The following is a 27,591-nucleotide window of genomic DNA, read 5'->3' on the forward strand; positions in this document are numbered from 1 at the left end:
TTAAAGAAAGATTAATGGTCAAAACTTCTGCCATCCTAAAACCCTACAGCACATGGGAGACAGCATTTCATCCCCTCCAAGTCTAGGATCGGGGGGAGATAATGAGTTGTTATTTAGACGTATTAGATTAAAAATTAAGAATTTGGGAAAGTGTCAAGTGAAGCATTTGCTGTAGCCATGATGGTGAATTAAAATAACAAGGTAGACACATCAGATCCTAGAAGAGTTATACAGGGGACTGTTCTGAATGTACAGAGGAAATTTTGGAGAGGTGTCCGGGACAGACAGAAATATTCAAAGACAGCCATCATTGCTTTGATATCTTCGTACAGAAGTGTAATGAGTGAATAGGATTTTGTTGAAATTGCAGTTAAAGTCTATGGGGTTGAATCAAACTGAGAAACGTATCCTACCAACAGTTCCAAAAACATACATTTATTTTAAAAAATGAGGTGGTAATTGAGCAACAGCACTATGTCAAGAATGAAGTTGATGCAGAAAAAGATGTCTGGCGTGGACTTCTCACCAGCTTTGCACTGGTGTCACATTGTTGGCTACAGTGGACCCAGCCCTGATTAATTGCCCTTGTCAGTCAGATCCTGGGAAAGAGTCTTGAAGGCAGGCCGATACGCCAAGGGCATGTCAGATGTGAGGTTACTTGATTAGGGTCTTAGCTGAGAGCGGATCTATCATGTTTTGAGTTGCTGGGCTGTGCAGTGACAGCGAGCATTAAGAATTGCCGTGTGTACAGGTTTTGCCTCCTGTTTCTCCATGCAACTAAAGGCCTCCCTCCAAAATGTCTGCATAGCTCCCATCAAAATCAGTGGGAATTATGTGAAAGAATCAGAGGACGATGAGCTCATGGTGCACTTAAGTTTTCATCAGTTGTGGGAATTGTCTCACTGCATTGTTCGTTTGCTAAGGATGGGTTTCTGCAACTTAAAGCTTTTATATTAATGATAATAATGCCTAACACTTTTTTCTTCAGCTTTCCTGAATTAGGTCATGCATCACTTGTATCTAAATTTAGTCTGGGTAATATTTTCTGCTCTAATATTTTCTCTAATTTCATATTCATCTCTCTTCTGTCTGCTGGCTTCATTTCAGGCAAAGAAAGTCAATATTTTCTCTGCAAGTTATTTCGTTTTGTTGGACTATGACATCATAGCAAATGTCAGCTGATCTTATGTAATATAGAGTTGAAGACAGACTGTTATCCTTCTTTTTACAAATAAACAGATCTAAATAACATAGCTTCATCATCTAATTAAGTATTTTTAGAGCTATTAAAGCAGTTAAAACAGTCCTCTACTGACGAGAAAGTCTGCCTCTTCTCCCGGTGGTCTCTTGCTTCTCCTCCACTTGCATTTGATCTCTGTAACGCTGACCGTTTTGCTGGTAACAAAGTCATCATTCACTCATTACTTAGCAAGTCTGAGCACATTTTATGGTTGATAGCTGGATTGCCAGCAGGATCCAAAATTAGCCTCTTTCTGCTTGTAGGGCCAAGGCAGTACAAAACTCAACGTGTGGCAGGAAGCAGCAAATGATAGCTGCTGTGTTTCCTTACACCAAAGGGGCTAAGTCCTCTGCTGTTTTGAATGCAGATAAGTCCGTTGTCAGCAGATGAAAATCCGGTCCAACAACATCGAGAACCCCACCATTTCTTCAGTCTGTGATTTGGACAGGAGCTGGATATCTCCGTTTGGTTTACAACTGCAAAGCAGCCTTTAAAAGGTCCATGATACACAGGCGCAATCGTTTTTTGCCTGCGCAGACAGTGAGAATTAGTGACCGTGTAGGAGGACTGGCACTGCGTCGCTGTTTTCCTTGGTAGGACACAGCTGGGGGGAGCAAGAGCAAGGCTATGGGAGCTGCTGGTCAGCCCCGACTGCCAGCACACTGAGATTTTCTCTCCCAGCACCGTGGATTAACTTTTGCTGCTGGCAAAAGGGCAACACAAATGTACTTTAAAATCTCTTTCTCCGCGTAATCAAAAGGAAAGGAATACGACACGAAAGCTGCCGAACAAAGAGCAGACAAGCGCACCCACCCATTCAGCCTCCCCTTCAAATCACTCGCACTACGGCTGGCTCTCAAGGCCTGTCTAGGTCATATTATGACTCCTTTATTAGTGTTTAAGGTCACCGGGAGACATGCAAGTGCATCCTATATCAGGAAGTGTAGTATGTCTCCAGAGTGAAATATTTGGCTGTTAGCGGGAGCCGTGGCTGCGACTCGGAAATCCCGGGAAGCACCCGAAGGGCAGGCAGGCTCCAGGCGCCGCGCTGCCTCCCAGCAGATAGAGCCACCGGGAAGCGGTGCGGCTTTCCTGCCATTCTCCGCACGGGGCTGCCTTCCTCCCAGACTTTCCTACCGAGCGTCGACAGCCCCTTTGCCACTCTGTCCAGCTGGCTGCGGGCTGCAATTCAAAAGAAAAGGCCTCCACTAAGGCAGGTACCCAGCACAAAAATGTGCCGCCGTCTGATCCGGTATTGTTGCTCCTGCAGGAAGACTGATTAGGAGCACGTAACGTGGGCCGGGAGGAGGTGGGTGCCAGCCTGCAGCCCTGCGTGAGCAGGCAGCAGATTTATTGGCATATTTATTGGCACTGGGCTGTGGGGAGACTTGGCAAGCATGCGGAGGCACGCCGTCCCCCGGCACACACTGCAGCCCAGCACCCGTGGGCACCCACCGCCAGCGGGGAGGGAGTAAAGCAAGAGATGTGGTGCTTGGACCCATCTCCTGACATCTTTAAAGTCAAGGTTGGAGGCCTTTCTGGAGCCACAGGTCCTGCAACCAAGATTAGATCACAAGTGCGAAGATCCTTGAAAGGTGTTGGATGATAGCTAGTTTCACAGCTTCCTTAGCTGTACCCACATTCATTCTGTTGCTCTTTTGCTCTGACTTTAACATCACGCAAGCATAACCCACCCTCAAAGTACACGCATTTTTTTATGTAGTGTGCTTGACAGTAGCTAAATTAAGCTGCCGTTGACAAAATTTGATGTAAAAAGGGAGGCAGAAATGGGATCGTTTTTCCTTATCTATGTGATAAAGTTCAAAATATTTATGTTGTATCAGTACGTGCAAGGATAATATCCCCTTCTCTTTATTCTCCTCATGTAAAAGAGATAGAGGGAGACAAGGGTGTGTAAATGTCAACAAAAATTTAAACACTGAAATGCTTGTCAGCTATTTTAGCTCTGGTCTTGCTGCAGGGTGGAGGATCCTCTCAAAACCCCATCCAACTGCACAGTAAAAAAGTGAATGCTTCCCCTTACAGCAGGAAGAGACTATCAAGAATTCATCATCTTAATCTGACAGATTAGGATTACAACATCTCTAAACTCTCCTGAATGTTAAGCACATATAGACAGAGGGAGAAAACTCCTAGTAGCACTGATGCCTACTGTAGCTACACAGTTATTACCACCAGAGATCCCCATTTTCAGGCATTAGCAACTTTTTTTGTTTTTCCAAATTGGTCTCGGCCAAATAGTATGTATGTGTGTGTGTGTGTGTGTGTGTGTGTGTGTGTGTGTGTATTTGTCTGTGTTTTTACACATGTATATATATGCATACACAGCAAACACATATTTTACTGTTTGGTTTTTTAGATTCAATGAAATGGGGAGTCAGCCAAAAATAGGAGAATGCAGCATAGAAAGCGTTGAGGCTGATTTGAGTTTGCAAGGTCTCTGTTCAGAGACATTTTTCATTTCCCAAAAAAGTATTTGGCTTTTAAAAGAGATATTTTTTGTTGAAAATTCATTAAAAATCACACTTGAAACACAATTTAAAAGGAAACAAACCAATAACCATCTTAAAAAGAAGGCTTAGTAAGGAAAAAAATTGACAAATTATTTAAGTGTTAATAATACTTAGATTAGATGTCTGGGCTTAAAGGAAAAACTCCAATAACATCATCAATGTGTGGCCAATAGTCATCTTCTAAAAATGCCAGGTTTTTTATGAAACATTTTTGTGTGTTTTGGTCAGCTGCAGATTAATTTCCTTTTTTTTTTAGCACAATGAAAGGATGGGGAAAGTCACATTTTGTAAATACTCAAGCCTCTGAGTTAAGGGTGTAGTTTTAACTTCCTGGCTCTGAGTAAATTTTCACACAACCAGAGATGTTTTATTAATAGAGTTCCTGTAGGTAAAAAAATCGTGTATGTACATACAGAAAATGCTTTTACTGGAGAGTCAGCTTTTTCTGAAGTATTTTATCCTATCTAGAAAAAAAAATCCAGTGATAGGCTGTACTTGTGGCACGTACCCATGTGTGGTAGCAATTAAGTGCTGACCTTCACACTCCTCTGTCCTATGGGATATCCATCTGCCATCCTGGGGCACCTCCGAGCAGCATCTTTGCTCTGGGTAGCTGACACCAGCATGCACAACATACCCCCGAAACACCTTGGGCAGTCAGCTCACAGATGGAGGCTTGCTTCCATGCTGATTTTGGCAGTCAGATCAGATTAGTAGGTCTAACTTTATGCCAGCTGGTTCTGACAGGCTCATTTATTACATTGTATTTAATTATTTATGGTTGTACTGCAAAGAAAAACACCCATGCCTCATATCGCGGCCTTTAGAAGATCATCTACGATTAACATTATTGATAGCACTCAGAGGGTCAGCTGGAGACTTTATGGAAATGTTAACCTCAACAGGTCTCATGTGTGGTGTTCCCTGCTGTTTCCTCATCTCTCCCTGGAAGGATGTCTCGCCCACCCTGGCGAAGGTAACAGCAATACATGAGATGATGGTGACGGGCTGAGAGTTTTCTCCTTTCCTCTTCCAGAGAAGGACGCCATTCTCCAGTGTAGACCATGCAAACCTTCGCAGGCCTGGAGAAGCTGCAAAGGGTTGTGTGCAATCTGTTTTTCTCACGCAAATCTGAGATCAACAGCGTGACAAACCTGGCTGTGTCAGACATACATGGCAGGCTCAGAGCATTAATAAGCATTTTTCTTAGCTGTCACTGTAAGACAAGTCTCTGCCCTGTGAATCTGCTGGAAGATATTTACTGCTTGGGTAAAAAAAAAGCAACTGTTGGACAGATGAAACTAATTAAAGGTTTCATTTTGCTAAGTAAAATTTCATATTTCCCTCCACGTAGGCTATTATAGGCTGCATAATGAGTAACCTAAACATTATCACACGACATGCTGTCATCTTTCATAAATAATATAAGGATTGCTGTAATCCTGCATAAACCCAACTTTGGATGTTGAGAAATATTATGCAAGTGTCCAACATGAAAAGAATCATGTTTCTTATTCCACCACTCTGGCCAAATACCATGTTGTCTTTACTGGAAAACTGGTGTTCATCAAACGAGTTTAAAGCTGAGAGTGGGAGAGGGTGGGACATTGCATTCTTGAGAAATGACATTATAAATAACATGGTACTGCTTTGTCTTTGTGCTGTTAGTAAATCTGCGATATTATAGAGCAAACAGGGAGAGCACGCCATACTGTTCTTGCACTCCAGCTTCGGTTTTTTTCTTCGAACACATAGACTACATAAGGTGAACTGTGCTCACTGGGGCTTCCCATTCCCTTCTGCTTCACTCTGTTAAACTTAAAGCTATAGATAAAGAAATACCAAACTTTCTCAATCTTTTAGCCCATAATCAAAAAGAAAAAAGGGGAGGAAAGAAAATCCAGCATGGCTTTGCGTTTATTTCTATACAAAAAAATAGATCCTCTAGAGGAAGGAGAGGACTGAAGGAGAGGACAATAGGTTGATTTTGAGAGGTTGTGTTACAAAAGTCTTGAGGGATAAGCAGTTTTTCTGCATGTTAGCAGCTTTCTGGAGGATACAGGTCCTCAGATCATAAGCATTGAAGATCTCTTTTAAAGGTGCCATTTTTAATCTGGGACTCTTGTCTTTCTTTATGTAATGTTTCACCAATTGAAATAGGGCTAGGCTTTATTTTTTAATAGGATCAGGCCTTTTCCCTTTAACTGATCTAACAGACAGTACTGTAATGCATGCTTACTGTTCAAGATGTAAAAAATAACTTTTACTAAGCAGGCTTGGAGGTCTGCAGTATCAGCCCATGGTGCAGTGTGCCTGCTTCAGGGGTTTTGATGAATTCATCAGTCTCACGGAGATGCTGCTGATGCACGCTCTCGTACACAGGAACTGGCTAGAAGCTGTTTAGCTGAAAGATGCTAATGACCTCTTTTATCAAAGGAAACAAAAGGCAAAACAACAAGTATTTTATTAATTTCTGATATGTACTTCTTGTTTTATTAATTTTTTATATGGATTTCTATGGCTCCTTAGAAACTGGAATGCTGCCAGAAATCCTGGAAATTATCAGAATGTAACAATAGTAATAATGAAGGGTTTTTTTAGAAGTTAAGATCTCTTTCTTGTGGGAGCTTTTTCTGAACGGCCCAGCAAGATGTGGAAGCTTGCAACTGTAAAAAAATGTGACTTGGCTTTAACAAGTCCAAAGGTTATGCAAGGTTCTTCTCTCCTTACCATGTTTTTCCTCTTGCCGTTTATCTCTCTTCTCCCCCCTTTCCATTTCACCTTCCCTCCCTCCACTGTTTCTCCCACCAGGGCACAGCTTCTGGGAAGGAAAGAGATAGACTGCTCTGTCCCCTGCCTTTGTTTTTGTTTTCAGCAGGAGTCTTTAACACACCACTGTCCTGCTGCAACATCAACACCTCAAAACATGATAGGGTAGGGGAGCACTCCAGGTGACACAGAAACAACTGTTAAGCACAACTGTAATGAAGAGAGAAAAAGAGTAAACAGTTTTTCTCCTTCATCTCTACTTCATAGTGAGAAGGGGAATTGAGTAGGTTAATTGGAGATAGGGACTTGGTAAAGGAGAATCAAAGTGCTCTCCACCCAGAGCTGGCTGGCAAAGGATGAACCCTTGTCCTGCAGAGGGAGGGATGCATGCATGGCATGGTGCTGGCCCCAGCCCCAACTTTTTTCTTGATAGCTCTGTAAATATTGTTGACATTTGAGATAGGTTTGAGTAAGCTTGAATAGCTTTAAGACCAGAGTATAGAGCTTTTGTGTTTCTCTATAGGGGAAAGTCTGGTCAAGTTCTAGCAACACTGACCAGAAGAGAGCAGAGAGATGTGTTTGGGAGAGATCATTAAAAGAGCTTGGAAGTGAGCAGGGCATTTGCCTGCAAACTTTCCTTTATCTTTCTAAACATGCAGTATAGAGATATTAATGCGAAGACATAGACTGGTTTCTGTTTGCTGAGAGGTAGACTGCTCCTATTCATCTAAGTACTTGTTATGTTCATGTAAGCGAGTGAAAGCCTTAATCTTGAATAATAAATATCTGATAATGAACACTGCTCAAAAACTCTCCTGGTGAATCTCAGTTCAGGCCAGCTTTCCTACACTGATTGATCCACAGCCTACCATTCAGAAAGCTCTTGGAGTCCTTTGCTGAACCTAAAACCTGATACCTAAACTTTCACTGAAAAGACTTTTCTGTGGAGCTGTGTCCCAGTCAGCCCCAAGTCTGTACTGGTGTGTGGGGTTATTCCAGCCCAAATGTAAAACTTTGCACTTGCTTTTGTTGAACTTCATGAGGTTCCTGTCAGCCAGTTTTTCAGCTTGTTCATGTCGCTCCAGATAACATCCCTGCTCTCCAGCATACTGACCCCCTCATTCAACCTTACTGCGAGTGCATGTAGTTCCATCATCCAGATTGTTAAGGAAGATATTAAACAGTAGACCCCAGCTGGACTTTGCACCCCGGATCACAGCTTTGAGACTGGCAGTCCAGACAATTTTTCACCCACCTTATCATCCACTTGTAGCTTGGTAATGAAACTAAGGGAGACTGTGTCAAAGACCTAGCTGAAGTCAACATATATGACATTCACTGTCCTACCCTTGTCCACAGCATGTCATCACAGAAAGCATAGAGCCTGGCCAGGCATGATTAGCCCTTGGCAAACCCATGTTTGCTGCTCCCAATCGCCTTCTTGTCCTTCATGTGTTTGGAATGGTTTCTAAAACAATCTGCTCCATCACCTTCCCAGGGGCTGGGGTGAGGCTGACCAGCCTTCAATTCCCTGCATCCTCGTTCTTGCCCTTCTCAAAGATGAGTGTGATGTTGCCTTTTTCCAGTCCTGAGGAGCTTCCCCCAGGTGCCACGAACTTTTGAAAATTATGTAGACCAGCCTCACAATGACACCAGCCAGGTCTTCTGGCACTCTTGGATGCATTCCAGCTGGTACCATGGGCTTGTGCACGTCCAAGTAGTTAAGTGATCCCTAGCTCTGTCCTTGTCTCCTGTAGGTATGGCCTCACTCCCGCAGACTCTGCCAGCAGACTCTGGGACCCGTGAGGTCTGAGGACAAGTGAAAACTGAGGCAAAAAAGGCATAGAGGTGCACCTTTCCCTTCCCACTAGATTCCCGACCCCACTGAGCAATGGGTCCACACTATCCTTAGCCTCCCTCTTGCTGCCAATGTAGTTACAGAGGAAACCTTTCCTGTTGTCCTCCACTCCCCTTGCTAGCTTCAACTCCAGATGAGCTTTGGCTCTCCTTATTCCATCCCTACATGCACAGTCAATGTCTCTATCCTCCCAAGTGGCCTGTCCCAGCTTCTGTCTCTGTGTGCTTCGTTTTTGTGCTCAGGCTCAGTCAGGATCACAATGTTCATCCATGGCAGCCTTCTGTCATGCTTGCTCAACTCTCTGCACCTTGCCTTGGACCCTTCTTCTGCTCTGGGGAGCCTGCCCTTGATGATGTGAATACAATTTAGCTGGGCTTGAAAATCCAGCATTGTACCTCAACCAGTGCTGAGTGCATTTCTCCAGCAGCCATGGCATGTGTGGGCACCCTGATCTCTCTATGCTGACTTTCTATAGCATTTCAAAACCAATGGAAGGTTTGGGGCTGTTTTTTGAGATTTAAAGTGAGCTTCACCCAGGAGAAGTTTAATGTTTTATCTCATAAATCCTCTGACACAACAGAACAGTTTGCATAAAGAGAAAAAAATATTGTTTGTGAGACAAAAATACATTTCTTCGGGGTCAAATCAGAGAGTCTATATTAAACTTTCCCAAAATCTGAAGTCCATATCACCATGTTTTTTGCCTCAAATGCATTTCTGTTCTGCTCTCTTTTACACAGACAACAGTAGGTATGTTAAAGGAAAAAGGATAACTTTTCCCACCTTCCCAAAGCTAATCAAAAAAGCTACTTCCTTGTAGATTCTTGTCCCTTAAGGGAGAAGATGAGAAAAAAAGCAGACCAGGATGACTGAAGTACACTCACCACATTAAATGCATTATTCCAAGGTGTAGATATTGCAGTAATGAGTGTGCCATAAGAACCTGCATGCAATGGAATAAAACATCATGCTCCACCTTTATGTTTTTCACCATCCCAATGCACTAGAAGGGATATCCTTGTGGTGCCTTCTCAAAGACACCAGATTCGGCCACACTGGGCAGACATGGCTTTCGTCTTAAATTTTAAAGTAAGTTCCTATACCTTTTCCTTTTGAAGAGAGCCTTAAGAAAACATGAGTGTGAAGCATGGAAAGCCTTAAGAGCCTTTGTAGGAAAGTACATAAAATGCATCAGGGAAGAGCGTGAAAGCTAGTAACAAGACAGCGTGTTTGCAGGTGTCTAGATTTTCAGTGAAGGTTTCCACAACTAGTTGTCTTCAAAGTAGCCTTGGCACTAGAAAGCTCTTTTTTTTGGATTACCCAAAATACGATGCATGATGCCAGAGTCAGCTTTAGGACTGAAAAACTAGGACAAATGACTGGGGTGTCCAAACATGCCAAGGTATGAAGCTAAGTTAGGAAACACTGCAAGTCATCCAGTATTGAATGGGATGAGATTCTGATGTTTGCCCTGGCTCAGGGGGAACTGTGGTAGTAGGTGTCAGTCTAATAAGACCCATTGTAAGGGCGCATATGTGATTAACAGGCAAAAAACCCAGCACACCAGTAAATTGGCAACATTTGTGGAAGATTTGTGTAGATACAGGTGCAGATAGCAAAGCCTGTTCCAATGGGGAAATGCAAACAAGATCTGAGAGTGTCAGAGAACTTGCCATGGAGACAAGGGCAAAAAAGTGAAATTGGGGGTATTTTGTGTTCCTTTCTTCATTGTTGCTTTTTATTCATTCTTAGTATTGAATTGACAGCTTTATTTGGGGTTCTGAAAGGGAATGGCTAGTTTATGTAGAGTAAGGGATGCATTATTGACTGGGACTAAGAGAACTTCCCTCTTGTTAAGACTGTGCTTTACTTTCCACATGTGGTCAGTGGTCTGGATGGACAAAACTGCATCTATGAGGATATGTACCTTGCAACTGCGTGCCAGAAACCCTCACATAATGCTGGATAAAAAAACTATGTGCCAACACAGAAGTATAGGAGTGTAAAAATATTTAAGAGTAAAGCTATCTTGTATACAATAAGGCAAATCTGTGAAGGAAACAAGGTACTAAATGAGAATAAATAAATTTTAAACCTGGGGGTATTCTCTCACCTCATCTGATCTCATATGATCTTAAACATATTGATTTTTGTTTAATTCCTGATACTAAACATAGTCATTAGAGTCAATTTTGTAATGAAAATCTAATCGAAACACGAAAAGTAGAAGGACGTAACCAGTTTTGATAGCTACTAGTGAACAGAAACAGTTTAAACATAAATGGATCCATAAGTAAAATATTCTGCTTTAGTTTACAAATTTTCTTTTATTCAGTCTACAATAGTACTGAATAAAACTATTTTGGCTGCAGTGTCCTCCTGAAGTCTCTGCCACCTACCCCTGCGGAGAGCCCAGAAGCAGGGACTTTGGGGCACTTTTACAATACTCTTGGGTCACTGTGGTGTACCAGTAGCAGAACAAGGTCTACTCACTACAGCTTTCACATCCAGGCTGGCACAGAACAGTTCAGAGCAAAAAATTTCGAAAAGGCTTTCTAATACCGTAACAGTGTTTTGTGGAGTAAAAGTTATGCAATAGAATTTGTGTTTTCCTGGGAAATAATACATATCTTTTGGAATAATAAATACATTAGGGAAATCTGGGATTCCTTCATAATATTAGATATCTCAAGATAAGATAAGATGGAGTCTTGAATATAACATCTGTTTATTGGAAAACTTTATCAGATGCTTGGGGTTAATAGTTAATACTACTAATTCTTGCCAGTTGAGCATAGTTCCATGATAGGATATCAAGAAAGCCAGCTGCAGAAAGAAAGGGATGCCAGACTTCAAACAGTTAAAATTTTGGACTTGGTTTCTCAGGGTCCCAGGCTGGTAGCAGAGCAATATATTTAGTATTCCCACTAATGAGGAAGGCTGCTATCTCACTATTTCACAATCCACAGGCATGTAATGAGTGTACCTCATAGGCTGTCCATTACCATGACAGACTCTTAGTTTGTCACTTGAGGTGTTTAAATTAAGATGGGTTGGCTTTCCAATAGAGTTGCCAAAAGTGAGGGACATCCTGGTGAAAGAGATGAAATTTTGATATTAATCATAAACAGTAAATTCCCATCTTAAAAATGATTTAAAATTTACAGGAAGCTAAAATGAGTAGTACAGAACTAAGTATCAACCTTCAAAAGTAATTTGCTTACTCTGAGGTAGTTATAAATATGGTTTAAAATGCATTTTATTTGTTTCTACAGTGGATGTTTGCAGCTTCTACAGTTGGTAAATTTGTAAAAAACACAGCACAGCTACTTAATTAAGACTGTAGATGTGGTTTTGACTGCTTTGTATTTGGGACAAATTCTGCTTTTCAAGTCATGGGGGCAGAGAAAACAGTTTTTGGTCTGAGTTTTTTGTTTTGTTTTGGGGGCATTGTTTTCTCCAAAGTGCCTGTATAGAGATTTACATGAATAGGATTGCGGCAGAGATTTTTAGAGAAACTCTGGGAAAAAAAAAAAAGAGCAATATATAAATGTTTGCTATTCCGCAGAGGACTTATGTATTAAGCTGCAAATGAACTAGATAATGAGGAGCCTTATGCAAAAATACAGTCAAATACTCACTTCTCTTTTGCATCTTTTTATGCTAATGTAACTTTAGTGAAATGGTTCTTTAAAATACTGGGGGTTTCCTGCAGGAGAGAATCGGTTCCAGAAAGCACCACATAATATGGTTAGATCTCTCTACCTTATTGACCATAGAAAATATCTGTGACCGTTCATATTTTGCATCTCCATGCAAACTTAAAATTCAACACAGAGATAAAGCACTAAGCATTCTGGGCTATAAAACCTGTTGCACATTATGCCAAAAGTAATAACAGTGGAAGTAACTAAATCAGTACATCCTCTGAGGCAGACCCAGATTTAGCGCAAAGAAAAGCTGCACCATGATCATATCAGAATTTGTTCTCCTCCCTGGAGCCAATAACAGGGCTGCCATGAACTAAATACTATTCAAATTTCTGTCGTTCAATTTACAGTGGATAGCTTTGAAGTATTACCTCCAGTGTTACAAAATGAGAGAAATTTTCTCTGCAAGAGAGATAAAAGAGATATGTCTTCTGGCAAAGACCTAAAAGTAGGTACTCAAGGGTCTACAGGGCCCTAATCTTTTCCCCTCTAAGGCAAACTAATTTAAGAAATATACTATCAATCAGGCTTACAGCAGATCATATGAACTCTACAGGGCACATTTGAGCAGTAGATCAGGAACATTAGTTGCATAAAATTGATTAACAGAGCTGTGCAATCAGAAACATAGTGAAAGCTTATGGTGAAGGTCCTGCAAGAAGTAACTTGTTATTAACCCATTTGAAAATGTTATACTAGCATATAAATAATTTGGAAAGCACTCATTTCTGTGAGAGGCTGATTCTTACACTTCAAAAACTGGTGTCTTTGATAAACTCCAACAAAGAAGGCTCAGAGTTATCCTGCTAGAGGTTAACTTTCCTGTTCTACACCAGCCACACAACAGCAGGGCAGGGTAACTGGGACTGTACTGCCAGTCAGTTCTGCTCCTGTCCAGATTTAAGGACAGGACACTGAAGGCTCCTCTGAATATAAGGTTCAGTAATATGTTACTGGCCTAGGTTACCAAAAATATAAGACACAGAAGGAAAAAGCTGCAAAAGAAATCAGGACAGTGGTGAAATACAGATTATTGACAGCTTAGTAAATGTTCAGGGCAATGTGTCGAGGACCATCTCAGAGGAGCTCTTACTGTAGGATGCTAAAGTTGCTGTATCATGTGGTACGAGTCATGTAATATGTCTCTGCATTTGAACAATGTTTTGCAAATTAAACACTGAACAGACGAGGGTCTATAATATAATTGCAAAGGTCTGTGAACACGGATTCCATCACAAAATGGCACATGCTGCTGTGATGGCTGTCATCTCCTGCTTGAACATGTCAGAGGCACTGTAGGAGCAGACAAAAAAGCTTGTATAGACTGAACTGGATTGCTGAAGAGGTAAAGAGCAAACATGGAGGTAGGAGGCTTTGCAGAAACTTAGTGCTTCCCTAAGCCTACAGGCTCCAGCTTCTGATATAGTTTAGAGCAGCCCAAGAGTCGATCTGAGCCGACTGGAATGATGACACAAAGGTCACTGTGTTGGTTGTGCACTGCCCAAAACTCTCTACACTCTAGGGAAAAACTCATTTACTGTTAATACACAATTTCCAACCCTCCCAGCTCACCCTCCACCTCTTCTTTCCAATGAAGAAAGGCAAGTAAGGCACCTGTGTAGTTTGTACTCATAAGAGAGAAGTTGTCACTTGCTCTTAGTTCCTTTATTCCCACCTCATCTCTTTTAGTTAAGAGTTAGTTTCTTTGTCTGTTCTCTGTAACCTCACTTGCTGTGACCTTTCATCATTGCAGTTGGGGGAACTTTGCATTTTGCTAGGAGTGGAATTGCCTCAAGGCAATATACTGGTAACTGGTATTTCTTTCCAGGGGTGGGATTCAGCCTTTGACTGTTGCTTGGTTATATGAAACCACTGATGATGAGTGAAGTCAGACGGGTTTCTAATTTTCTGCTGGATTTCATTTATATTTCAAAAAGGTTTAAGAACAATAGGTATTATGTTGTCTGCTGCCAGATATACTGCCACATTGTCTGAGTCCTCTACAGTTTGTGCCTTTGAAAGAAAACATTTTTCTCAACTGATAAGCCCTTTCGATACGCAAAGGGGAATAGCACTGAATATACAATTAGGGAGTTTCTTCATTTACATAAAGGTAAGGATCGTGTTGTCATTTTGATTGATACGTAGATTGAATACTTTGCTATGTTTTCCTTTCCTAAATCAAAATGAAGCGTTGTTCCTCCAAGGAATGCCACTAACTTGGTCATTCTGTGCGACAGGTACCTCTCATTTGCCTGTGGTCCAGTTTAAAAGCATGTGATGACTTTGTAATACTCAGTAGATAAAGATTTATAGGATGATTTTACATTCCTGAGAAAACTGGGACAAGAGAATGTAAGTAAACATAGAAATATGGAAAATGCTCCTATTTTGGCAGCTGTACTGAACAATTATGCAGTGAGAAATCAGGTGACTAAAGATGACAGAGAACTAATAATTTTGACTACAGGGACTAGAAATATGTAGTCTCATGAATCCCTCCAGGAGGAAGATGGCTACACTAAGAGAATAAACTTATAAAAATTCTTACACAATGGGAAATAAATTTACATGTAACACACGGCAAATTTCTATCATGAAACTGAAAACAAAGTCTTACATTGAAGTTAGTAAATTGAAAAGTACCCGAGCAGAAAGTGGTATAAAATGTTACAGCAGCTGCTTTTAGATCGGAGAATTTGTTACACTGAACATAACACGAAACAAGAAAATAATTTGTTATTACCTCTTATATTCTCAGATTTGTAGTTTTTCTGTAGAAGTAGAAAATAAGAGAAATATCTCCTAGAATGGCTAATTTAGAGACCATATAGTTCCTGGGGTCTCAGTGGAAAGTGTTCACAGACTGTATGCAATCACTCTATCATTTCATCAGACCTAACAAAATAATCTATAAAAAAAAAAAAAAAGAACAACACCTTCTTATTTTCAAATGGAAGAGGAGCATAGACTAGAAGGACACACGAGGAGCAACGTGACTGGCTATACTGGTTGTCATCTACATTTCACCATGTTCCTTGCAAATTTTTGGTTATAGCCATTGCTATCTGGTCAATAATAGAGAAATGGGAGAGTGAAAGAAAATGTAATGGTTTACAATTACTCTAAAGAACAGAATTATAGGCATGAAGTTTATATGTTACCACATACAAAAGGAATGTGAAATATTAAGTGTTTCCTGCAACAGGCCATTTTAGGAACAAACATTATAAGGATAATAAATTCAAAGGCTTCCAGAGACAAACTTGTTAAAATGTCGGTTTCAGCAAGGAACCAAAATCAAACCACTAAGAACACAGAAATCCAAGTCTCCTCACATTGCAGTGAGTGGCTACGCAGCATGCTCCAGATTTGGGGTCAAGTTTTGACAGCGGTAATGTAGGAGCCCAAGTCCAACGACCATTCCCTACATCCACTCTTAGGTTAGAAGTGACTTCCCTTCTTTGAGGGATGGCAGGACAGGTGATATGGCCACTCTTCGGCTGCTCCCAGTCAGCTCTGTTAACCCAAATTGGCTTAGGCTGTGAGGTGGATGGCAGCTGAGGCAGGCTGGGTGCAGAGGTGGGGAGATCCCTGGGGACAATAACCTCTCAGGGGTTACTGTCCCACGAATTCCCAGAGCTTCTGAAGGGACAGCTAGAGATGGGCAAGCAAGCAACAGAAAATCCTAAACATCTTTGAGAAGTGAGAGAAATAGCTTAGACAGAAATATTGGACAAATTTTAGTTCTCTGTGTGTGTGTTTTGTTTTCTTTTTTTAAGGAGAGATTTGTGATTATGCAGATGTGATAGGAGAAGGCTGGAGAATTAACATTGGGATATTTATTTCATAGTAAGCTGTGATAATATTAATGTATCACAGTAAGATACAATTTGGTATCTATTATTTCACTCCCTTTGGGTAGACCATGCAGTTCTTCAAGAAATGTCACCGTTGAAGTTGAGGGTTACACCTGCACCAGTAAATAAAACAGACCAGGGACTGCTGTCTGCCCTTGGAAGTAAGTGGCATGGCATAGCTTGTGTTTGTACAGCCAAACCCTTCCTTACTGCCTTGTGGGAAGTGTCCCTGCCCGTGTTGTCCCCGGCTTGTCCCTGGGACTAGCAGATGACCACCTCCATGGGCACTGATGTTCAGTGCCAGCCAGGGTGCTCCCACTGCTGGCCCAGAGAGCACAGCTCCCGCCTACCAGCCTCCTGCTCTGTCTTCAGTGTCCTGAGGGGCTTCAGCATATCTCTGTGTCTAGGGGCAGGCAACCGAGGGGAACCCCTCATGAGGATCTTCTTCTCTCTAAGGTCCCTCGATGGGAAGTGGGGACAGAAGGGGACCCAGTGTGGGTAAGGCAGGTTAGGGGCTCTGCGCCTCTCTCTCTAGGAGCTGTAAGACCACACCAGATGGCAGTCAAATTGCTAAAGCTAGCTGGGGAGGTGGGGGTTTTTCTAAAAGTACTCCTCCTCTTCCACTTAAACAGGTCAGAAATAGTTTCCTTTGTATAAAATGGTTTGAAGGGGATTGTACTTGGGAAGCAGCTTTGACAAGACACTGACACAGTGTGTATTTTTTTTTATCTGAAACAAGTTTTTGTGGTGGAATAGTGCCACCATTCACGCCAAGTGAGGCTTTAGGATTGAATTTGATAACGTTAAGGAACAGTGATGAATTAGTTAGCTCCGTGTTGGGTTGCAAATGAACATCAGATACTGTACAACAGTTTCCTCTTTGTTTGGTCTGAGCAGTATCCTCACACAAATCTTGGGGCTTGAATCAGGATTTTCCACTATCCAGCTTATATTGGGCAAATGAATGTTCATTTAATAGAGGGCAGTATTGCATTGTATTTTCATATACCCATGGACGTATACAGCAAATAGATCTCAGAAGACTTTTGCTTCACTTAGTACTATTGTGAATTATCATTTCAGCTGTTGTTTTGTGCAGTTACAGTTCTCCCTTTCTAAGGGCTGAAGGAGCATGTACACAGGTGTGCAAAGGCCGGGAAGAACAATGTTACGAAGCCTATTTGTAAAGAAAATGCACGTAACAACACTTAGAGTACTTAAGAGCAATTTATGTAGCCATCTAGATAATGTTACAGGAGTTACTGTTATGCTAAGTGCATAATACTGTGTTAGTCTTGCTTATCTCATTTCACTTACTTGACAGATACTTCTTGTACCAGACCAGTTCCTGCTTGTGTGAAATAAGCAGTGAGAATAATGCACAATCAGTCTTATTTTAATGTTTTTACCACCTGGAGCCAGAAATGGGCTTTCAGTCCAAGGAACAAGGAAGCTCCTTTCATAACTTCCTAACGAGCCCACGCTCCCTCTGTTTGACATCATGCTGCACACAGCACGTCTTTCAACAGATGTCGTAGAGCCTATTGATGAGTACCTGCTCTCCTCTTAAAGCTAGGGAGTTGTTTCACTGCCCAGAAGTGCAAGTAGAAATGAGGAGAGAACTCTATGTGTTGGTAAGGATACGCATAACGTCCTTTATTCCCTTTATTGAATATGAGTTTGATTCTCTACCTACTGGAGTCCTGTTCTCTGCTAGTATTGATAACACATTTTAAACACTGAAAAGAACAACCCGTAACTTATTATGGGGGGCTAATATAAGAAGCTGTCATTGTGTATTATTAATGGTGTATCAGTAGGGGTGGATGAGCAGCAGAAGGACTGGCATGGCAGTCTGGCATGGCTCTGGAAGACTAATACGACCTGATATACTGACTTCCAAATTTACCTTTGTCCCAAAGTAAATATGAATTCAGAGACTGTAAAATGGGATAATAACACAAAATATATACAAAATGGAAAACAACAATTAAGAATCTGAGATAACATCACCGAGGAATGTTTTCCCCATTTTGCCTACAGGTAAAAGTTTTATGAATCTTTCTTTTGCGTTTTGGTGCTTTCATCCATAGGACGTTTAAAACATCTCATTCATATGGAATACTGAGGAAAGAAATATCATATTACTTATATTAGACTATGCTACATTAAATCAGAGAAAGGAATATAATCTGCTGGTGAGCGTGTAGGAGTTTAATCATTCTTTTTATACAAGTTATAGTTAGATTATCAAATCCCCCAAACAACTGACACTCAGGGATTACAATGCATCACAATCCTAGCTGCAATAGTTAATTGTTAAGTTAATCATCCTGTAAGGTTTAATTCTCTTGCTACTGATTGCTAATGTCATTCTCTTGCTACTAATTGCTATCAGAGCGTCTTTCTCACTCTTCATTGAATAATACGATGATTTTCTTGGTAAGGAAAAAACCTACTGTGGTCACACGATACAAAACACTGATCAAGAATGAACTCACATCATCAGCATAAATGTGCTAAAAAACATTGACAACCTGACTTTGTACCAGCAGGATTTATGCCAGGTTTTGTGTTATCTTCCTGTGCTACTCTAACTCTGTGCTGGTTCGGCTATTTTAAGTCCTCTTAAAGTCAGAATAAAACTGGCAGAAAAAAGCCTAAAACTGGCATAGACTCCGTGGTGTGTGCTCTGGTTAATCTGACAGAGATGTGATTGTGTGGTGGTGCTTGGGCTTCAGGGGTGATCTGACAGGGCTCAGATCTCCCAGAGATGCAGAGCGGAGAATGCAGAAACTTTGAAGTTGGGATAAAGCACAAAACTTTCATGGGCCAAACCAGATCCTTGAGCTGGAGCCCTGGTCAAACACACAAAGCACCTTGGTCAGACTCCAAACATCATTGCATCAACCTGCTCCTAGCAGGGACAGGAGAAATGGATAGCTGACACCTAGCGCTGGCACTTGAGAATAAAAGGATGAACTGGAAGGAGATTCCTCTGATTAGCCCTAATCACTGTGTACCCCTGGTTATTCTGAAAGAGTCAACTTGATTTGAAATAATTTTATCAGAGAAATTCCTCTTTTAGCAGAGAAGGGGCAATTCCTTGCCTCCTGGACCCTTCAATAATTTTATTTATTAATTTATTGAAGCTCCCTTCAAAGAGGCTACTTACAGGGATCAGTCAGTCTCTGTTGGAAGTACACTTGAATGCGTTCTGTAAGAATAGAGGAAACTCTGGTAGCAACTTAGTAACAATTTTCTTTTTTTCAAGGAAGGGGAAAAACGTATGAAAATACTTTTTATCAGGTCTCAGGAGTGTCTTCCATGGCCCTTAGTAATCAGATAAAAGGGTCTGTGTGATGTTTACACAGCCTCCCACAGAGTAATTGCCATAGCAGCTCATATAAAAGCAACAGTAGAAAGGTGTAAAAGTCATTTGCTAGGAAGAAATAGGAAGCAATCAGCAACACTTTAAACACATTATTGCCATGAAATCACTCTCTCAGCTTGAGATAAGGACTCGGGGTCTGTTAAAGCTATAACAGCCCTGTGGCTTCTACTCCCAAGACATTTTGCTGCTCAGCTTTTATTCATAAAATGAGGGATGCAGTGGAGTTACGCTTTAAGCCGGTGCTGAATATACTTGTCCTCAGGCTACTGCTGGTGCCTCCCCCGCCCCGCCGTGGGTGTGAATGTGTGGGTGTGAGTGTATATGCGAATGTGTGCGTATGTGTGCAAGGACTTTTCAAACGTGTAATTGAGAGCGATGTCCTTTTGCAGCGAAGCAAAAGTCTGCACAGGTTAAGCTGGTTAGAAGTAGGTGTCTGCAGAAGAGCCATCTGCAGATGTCTGTGGTAGGGAGCAGAGCTCTGAGCTGCCCCGAGAGGGAAGCGCTTGGCAGAGGTGAGCTGGGAAAGGAATGTCCTTTCGGGGGGGAAACCTAACGGACGAGAGGATTTTTCAGGCTGCCTGTGAAGCCAGGCCAGCTCTGTGGCCACCCTGGCTCCCTGGGAGGGAGATGGGCTTTCCTGGCGCTCTGCCTTTGGAGGGAGAAAGTATCGCCCCTGCGAGTCCCCTACCCTGCCCTTGGCAAGAGGCCACGTCCACGCCAAACGTTTGACTGCTTGTCCCAGCTCCCAGTTACCACATCCAAAGGGTACTTGAACTGTGTATCCAGTTTGTTGTTACAGGAAACTCAGAAGTGTTCGCTTCAGAAATAGTGTGATTTTGTCATATTTCTGGGTGTGCAGGGGTTTTAGCTATTTTTTCTGTTTATTCTCTTTTTTTTTTTTTTAAACTTCTCTTTTGCTCTTTTGGGATCAGATGTGTGTGGCTGTAGAAAATGAATATGAGAGCCATCACTTTTGCCTTTTACTGAAAATTTAAATGTCTGCCCATTCCCCCTGATGTCACCAGTAGGATTAGGAGTGCAGGTGGGGACTAAGCGGATGAGCTCTTGAGAAAGAAATTTTCATTTTGTAAATCTTTTTTCTGAGAGAAACTTGGCTCTCTCGAGATGCAGGGCTCCAGGATTATGATTCAAAGGGAAAAAACAGGAATAGCAATGGATGTGGTAACACGCTGTGTGTATATGTGCAGACCCTGGTTAGCAGGAAAGGAATTGGGGATGCGGGGGGATGGTCCTTGAATATGGGGAAGGGACAGTGACTGGGAGGGATGGGAGGTTACAGGGCTACCTCTGCTGTGGGAAAATGGTGCTTGGCACTTGAAAACTGTGCCTAAGCAATGCAAGTGGGCTAGGAGGCAGCCGTTGGCGCTGCTCCCAGGAGCCTGCCGACAGCCAAATGGTAGAGGCAGCTGTGGGCCAGTGCTTAAGTCTTTTCCCTAGCCTTGCTGCATTTACTGGAGGAGACACAGCCAGAGCAACACTGACATATACAAAGCAGAAGCTGATTTGGGGGAAGAGAGATCTTTGCCATGAAGGAGGGGAAACACTCCCAGTGTTCTCAGCTGGGTCTCTGATGGACAGAGGCATTGCAGGTAATCCTTCAATCAACAAGAAGAAATTGGTAATGGAAAGCAGAGATGCTACAAGTTCCCATTAGAGACTTGCAATGGAAAAGAGCCAAGAAATCCCCAGCTGCCTCTTTTTAGGTATCATTTTTTTTATTTAGGTGAACACATGCGGCTGCAGGGATAGCCCCCTCAAAACACAGGCTCTGCCTCTGTCAGATGGAAGACATTTGTAGGTGTCACAGAGTCAAGGCTCCTAGACATTCAGCAGTGTTTCTATAAAAAGTTGTGCTAAGCTCTAGTTATTATTTTGTGCCTTTCTGAACAGACCAGCACCACATATGTTGCAGCACTCATCCACTGGGAGGTAAATTCACTTGGACGGGAGGATGAAAGAAGGATGCTGCTGGTCTTACCTGCTGCCTTGCCACTTGCCTGGGAACCTTTAGTCATACTGGAAGGTACTGCTATTCGTTTTGTTAATGTAATACTCATTCCTTTTCTTCCCTACAAGAGCTTAAAAAGTACTGAATGTATACACTTACTTGCATCAAAGTATGTGACACCAGTCAGTCTCATTTTTAGTTTTGAAACATCACTGAAGTTGAACTCATTTTACATTTTGTCATCAGTCATTGGTTGTGTTCTGCAGTTTCCTTCAAGCTACTGTATTTTGCTTGCTAAGGATTTGGCTTTTGTTAATATTAAGTGGAGGTGCATCTGGAGCACAAAAATTGGATTCATCTCTGGATTCAAACTTCTCCAAAAGTCAGGCGCAGTGCAAGATAGAGTTTGTTCAGGCTCATGTCTGCATGGAAAATATTCAATCCTGTCTCAAGGTTTGTTTACATGTTTTTTGATTTCAGTGTTACACGAACCAACTGCTATTTAATTAGTGAGGCATTGTAGAAATTCTTCTTATGGGTGTAATTTGCTTTGATCTCTTGCCTGAGGAAGGACTTTAGCAATGGAACCACTGTTCCTTCCTAATACGAGCACACATAATTGTAGTTGTTTTGTCCTGGCTGTGGACAGGAATATTTCTCTACTGATTTTTAAATATTGCTTCTTCCTCTCAAATAAATTCTTCCTGTCAGGAGCTAGTCGTACATCTCTCTCTTCTCTGCTAGTGCATGCTGCCTTAGCCTTCGTGCTGCATGCTGCCACAACTTTTTTTATTGGGGCCTTTTGACTAGGAAAGTGATTAGCAAACATCTTTTGGAAGCTGGATTCATAACCTCATAGGTTGCTTCCGATCTTTATTTTACAGTTTTTTACATATGTGTGGAGAACAAGCAACATCCAACAATTATTACCTATGTGGTCGGCAAACTCAAAAGAGTAGCACATGTGCAGTTATTTACTTGTTATGATGGTGTTGTCACACTGGGGCTTTCTGGGGCACCTATCCTGTTGACCTCTTTGGTATTAGGTGCGTGCTGCTCTTTTAATTGTATTTACTCTGGCAGGAAGGAGTCTGCCTGGACACGCTGTCAAGCAGAGAGCAGGAGGTGAGCCTGGCCCCTTTCCTTCAGGAGAAACAGCTGGGCTGGAGTCAGGCTGGGAGGAGAGGTCAGCAGGTCACCTTGGGGTCAGGGATGCAAAAACCTGAGTTTTAGTAAAGTCTTGGTCTCCACAGAAACAGCAAATCTTCCCTCCCACTTTTTCGTCTCCTTCTTTCATCTCTCCCAGCTCCTCCCCGCGGTCTTGGCATCTGATGTATTGGGGCCAGCTAGCTCAGATTCATCTTTCAGCAGCGATTGGAGGAGCTGCTGACACGCTCACCGTGCACGCCTTTTGCAAGCCCAGCAGCTAAAATACTCTGCTGCGCTGGAGGCAAATCTATAGCTAGCGACAACTGTAGACCAGGCTACAGCATAATGTGCCCCCCAAAAGTGAAGGCTGAACCAGCAGTTGAAAGGGCAGAGCAGGATCTAACCCTTTAGCAAGGTGAGGACACAGCAGGACTTACCTGCATAAACTGGGAGAAGAAGGAAGGCAAAGGAAAACACTGCAAGAGGCAGAGAGAGGAGAGCAAGTCCCCCCCTTCCTCTGCCCACAGTCTCTGCTGAAGGGATGTGCATGGGAAATGAGTCTTGTACCCATTTATGGTATAAATTGTGGGGGATGCGGAGTGAACCGTGTGTGTTCACTTGGAGTGATTCCATCAGTGACCTTTTGACTGAGGTTTTTTTCCCCTGTAGATTATCATGCACTTTTTTCCATCACTTTCTGACAGTCTGGACTGACAGCCTTGGTAGCTTCCTCTAAATAAAAGCTAACACACAGCAAAGCATGGCAAGCAATCAGCATTCAGTCAATGCCACAACTTCCTTTCTTCTCCTCTTTTCTTGCTCCCTTCCCTGCCCACCGCCTCTGAAGTTTAGCATCCCCTCTTGCTTTTAGGACGAGCAGTCTAACAGATTGAAGAGAGCTGGTGAAACAGAACAAAGCTCCTTGCGTGGTGATGTCTCTCAGCGTACTCTGTGCCTCACGTTCACACCTGTAAAATGGGGCTGATACGTCCTTGCTAAATGTAGTGACTGTGGAAATAAGACTATGTCAAGTAACCAGAAAGACAGCTGGATAGCATGTCTGAGGAAAAAACAATGCTGAGCTTGTCTTCCTGGCAAAAGGAAAAGTGAAGCCTTGATTTAATAGAGCAGAATGAAGCCATATACCTAAATGAGCTGGCAGCTGTGAGACAGAGGGTAAAAACCACTTGGTGTGCATTTATGAGCAGTGCTTTTGCAGCGCCCTGCTGTCATATGTTGCTGCGTCCTTCTTAGCTTCTCCTTGCTGAACTCACACTTCAGTCAGACCCTCCTGACATCTGGGCAGGGACTTCACTCTGCTCATCGCACAAGGAGCTACACAAGCTGCCCAGCTCATCTCTCGAAGCAATATAACATTTTCTACAGCTCCAGTATCTTCATTCTGCACGCAGACTTATTTTACAATGTCCATATGGGTCTCGGTATGGTTATTATTATGGGCTGGACCTCCTGATGGGCAAGGCACTGTACAAACATGGGGCAGGAGTTTACAAACTAAGTATCTGTGCCGCAGCACTCTGTTGTAAAGCTTCCTGCTTATTTGTGCAACTGAAATAAAGCAAAAGGCAGCACCCTTCACTGTGTTCCCAGTGTATTTTGGCCCCAAAGTCAGAGATGAGCTGCTCAGACCCTGGTGAGGCTGCCAGCAAAGGGACGGGGATGGGGGTGGGGGGTGGGGGTGGTGTGAGAACCTGGCGAAGGGCAGCACAGGGGTGAAATGAGGATGTGCTGAAGGCAGCTGTCCTCGTCTGCCAGCGCCTGCGATACAAATGTGCCCAGAGTTAGGAGAGGGCAAGCGCTTGAGATGAAGGGAAACAGGAGAGTAAAAGAAGGTAGCACATGGATAGCCTTTAAAATTCCCCAGGCTTGAGGAAGGAGATAAAAAAAGATACGTTTCTCAAACTGCTGAGGTAAAACACCGAGGGAGGTAGGAACCAACGGGGAAGGATTTTGTTTTTAATCTCTGTCCCTTTGTTGCCCTCTTCCTTCCTCTTCCTTGACATGGTGAGTCACGATCCTGTGGCAAAGGGATGGGAAACTTCAAGCCATAGAGCCTCTTTGTCACAGCCATGCTCCCAACCCAAATTCCTGCTGATCTCAGTCATCTCAGCTCCACGCAGCACTTGCCTCAGCTGCTCGCAAAGCAGCACTAACCACCTGGCTGCCTCCAGACATACATTTCTGGGACACCCAAACCAACAATTTACATTGTGGTAAAACCTCAGCCTCATCGTTGTTCCTCTGGAGCTATAGAAGTGTGGTAACAGGTAGAGCCCATATGTTGATCTTTCCCAGACTATGGATCTTCTTCTGTTCATTGTAATCACCCAGGAATTTACTTAGACAATCGCAGACCTGATAAAGGCCAGACTTTAAAATGGCTATTCAGCCACCTCAGAAAAGAGCAACAGGTTGCCAAGGCTGTCACAGCAGAGCTGCTGCCTCTCCTTGGCTGGTGTCCCCAGCGAGGTCTGCCTGGCCCCAGGCTGCTCCCTAGATTACTAGCTAACTTCAGCGACAGCTGGGTGCCTCACCAATCGTTGCAGACTTGTGCTGTACCAAACCCATTTTGAACATGGGGAACTAGAAGAGATAGCTATTGAACAGGGCTTAAAATCCAGTCTAGGCAAAATCCTCCTTCATACTCTGAAAGGCTTCTTAGGATCCCTTTGACATCTGGGGTATGCGTTCGTGACCGGTGTTTCTGCATGGCATCTTAGCTGCCATCCTCAGTCAGGATTTTATCAATTAACTAGTAAGCTGGGGAATAATTACTAGCCACCTTGGCATCCAGAGGCGAAACAAATCCAAGCTGTATGTGATAGGTATTGAGGCTAGAGAGAAGCGTGGCACCCGGTTAAGGAGATTGTCAGTTTTTCCCTTGCACTAGGAAAATTTGCACTTTCTCTTGCACTTGCACACCAATTTGTTGTATCAACACATACAATAATGCATATTTACAAATAATACATACATAAAAATAGATAATGATAACACTTTAAAACCTGAAATCCTTGCTTCAGGGTCTTCACACTTGGTAAAAAAGTTTTTGAAAAACCTGAGGATACTTTAGTTATTTCATAAGCCATGACTAATATTAAGAATGACACTCCTTTCCCAGAACAGCATTGACTCATACTTTTTCTAAGCTACAGAGCTAGTAACACCAGTAGGGAGTCTGCTCTTGCCTCTCCTTGGATCTGTGGGAAGGTGGATGTAAGGGGTGACACTGCCTGTCCTGAAATCAGTGGAAAAACTTGTACTAGTTTCTGTGGTAACAAAACAGTCCAGAAGGTGCTTTTTAATGAGAGACTAAATGGCGGACATCTTGAGAAGTTATACTTAATGTAACGTCTGTATTTATACCGCAAATTAAGCCATGCAGCAGTGGTCATGCATGACAGATCATGTACAAGCTGATCTTTTGTGTCTGTATTTCATGTGACAAATCAGCAATTTCCATAGCAGCAGACTTTTTTTGCTGCTACTTTTAACAAGAGTGTTTTATAGATGTGAAAGCACTTTTGAGTGAACTGGAGTGTTTTGACTAAAGAACTCCTCCAGAATACCACGTTCCCTTATCTTTTCTGTTGAGCTAAATACTCCATCATCATAGTCAAATCGTAGGGTGATACACAAAAAATGCATCTAATCCCAAGATTAGGAACATGGCTACAGGTAACTCTCTTTTTAAAAGAAAGTGCAGATATAGGAGTAAGGTTGCACTTTCTTTAAGCTGTGTATTGCATATGTGAAATATATGAACCAATAATTTTTCTTATAAGCAAATACACAAATATTTTTCTTGAAGTTTAGAGAGGGTTTCAAATTTAAGTCTGTTAATTCTGTTACGTACATTAGGCTTCAAAGCTTTCATTCATTAATGTATGCAAGGAAAAAGGTAAAATCTGAAACAAATCAGATTGATCAAAAATGCCTTTTAAATGCATTGTCCTGTTCTTTATTAAAGACAAGCTTTTTTATAGAATCAGCAGCTTGTGAAGATATAAATGCAGATCACAGGAGGCCTGATTTGGGGGAAGATTTACTGCAGCATCACATCTATCCCACAGCACAGAGAATGCTCTAATGCCCAACCCGATCTTAAGCATCAACAACAATTTCTCTCTTGGCTTTTGCTCTTTGATTAAAAAGGATCTCCCCCTCTTGTGGCTACATTTCATCCTAGGTTTTCCTTTTCCACTCTCAGGTTGTGTAATAAGTCACAGCAAGGGCATCTAACCATCTCTAGAACGTGACAACATTTGGTTCAGATTCCCTTATCAGCATCACCTTTCCTTCTGCCTCTGCCTCATCCTTAAGGAAGGCCAGGCGGTGAGCCTTAGAGATCAGTCACACGTCGACCGCTTCTTCAAACACTTCACGTGGGAAACCGTTCAGAGGCATGATTGCTGAGCTGCAGACCTGGAAAATAACTGTCATCAAGACCTTTACATCTGTCAAAGGAATTTCAGCCCAGTGACACTGCTTTGCCCCTACTTTTTTTTTTAAACTTTAGCAAGACCTTGGATTCTTTATGACTTAAAACTGCTACTGTGGGGCATTACTTTGGGAGCAGCTCCAGTTCAGAAAAATGTTTTAGCCAAGAATTAGTTACACACCTTTAAAATGAAAAAGCTTTTTCTTGTATCGTGTGTTGCAATTAAGATGAAACCGTGTGCTTTGTTTCCTTTGCTCTTGTCGATTTGTGGAAAACCTCCTGCAGTCCCAGGAAAGCCAATCGCATCTGGCTCTGAGCTGGTGGGGCTGCACCAGGTGTGGGGCAGCCTCTCTGCTGCCTCGCTGCCCCACAGCCCCCAGCCACTCCTGCCCCTGTCCCTGGTGGGGCCCCGCCACTCCCCAGGCTGCCACGGCAGCTCTGCCAAGGGCACGGGCTGCCCTGCATTCCTGACTGCCTTCGGTGGTTGGCCAAAGGGGGTCCCAGCCTTTTGCTGCAGGACCTACCCCAGCCATATCGGGTGAGGAAGGGTGTCCCTGATCCCGAATACACCACCTTAGCCTGCGCTTGGCTCTAAACAGGTGACGGAGACCTGCGGAGTTTGGTAGGACTGAAGGTTGGCTTGCAC

The 27,591-nt window shown here is 42.6% G+C and overlaps 1 long non-coding RNA gene across 2 annotated transcripts; it reads left to right on the forward strand.

Moving 5' to 3' along the window:
• Positions 1-2,323: 2,323 nt before the first annotated feature.
• On the forward strand, positions 2,324-27,591 carry LOC148053361 (uncharacterized). 2 transcript variants are annotated; one of them, XR_015708969.1, is made up of 3 exons: positions 2,324-2,453; positions 21,277-21,409; positions 27,545-27,591. It is a non-coding gene; the product is annotated as an uncharacterized LOC148053361 (long non-coding RNA). The 2 variants fall into 2 exon arrangements; XR_015708968.1 differs by lacking the exon at positions 27,545-27,591 and adding an exon at positions 23,355-23,615.

Source organism: Nipponia nippon, unplaced genomic scaffold (genome assembly GCF_047370975.1).
Source record: "Nipponia nippon isolate SJK-2023a ecotype South Korea unplaced genomic scaffold, ASM4737097v1 scaffold_4, whole genome shotgun sequence".
NCBI classification, from domain to species: domain Eukaryota; kingdom Metazoa; phylum Chordata; class Aves; order Pelecaniformes; family Threskiornithidae; genus Nipponia; species Nipponia nippon.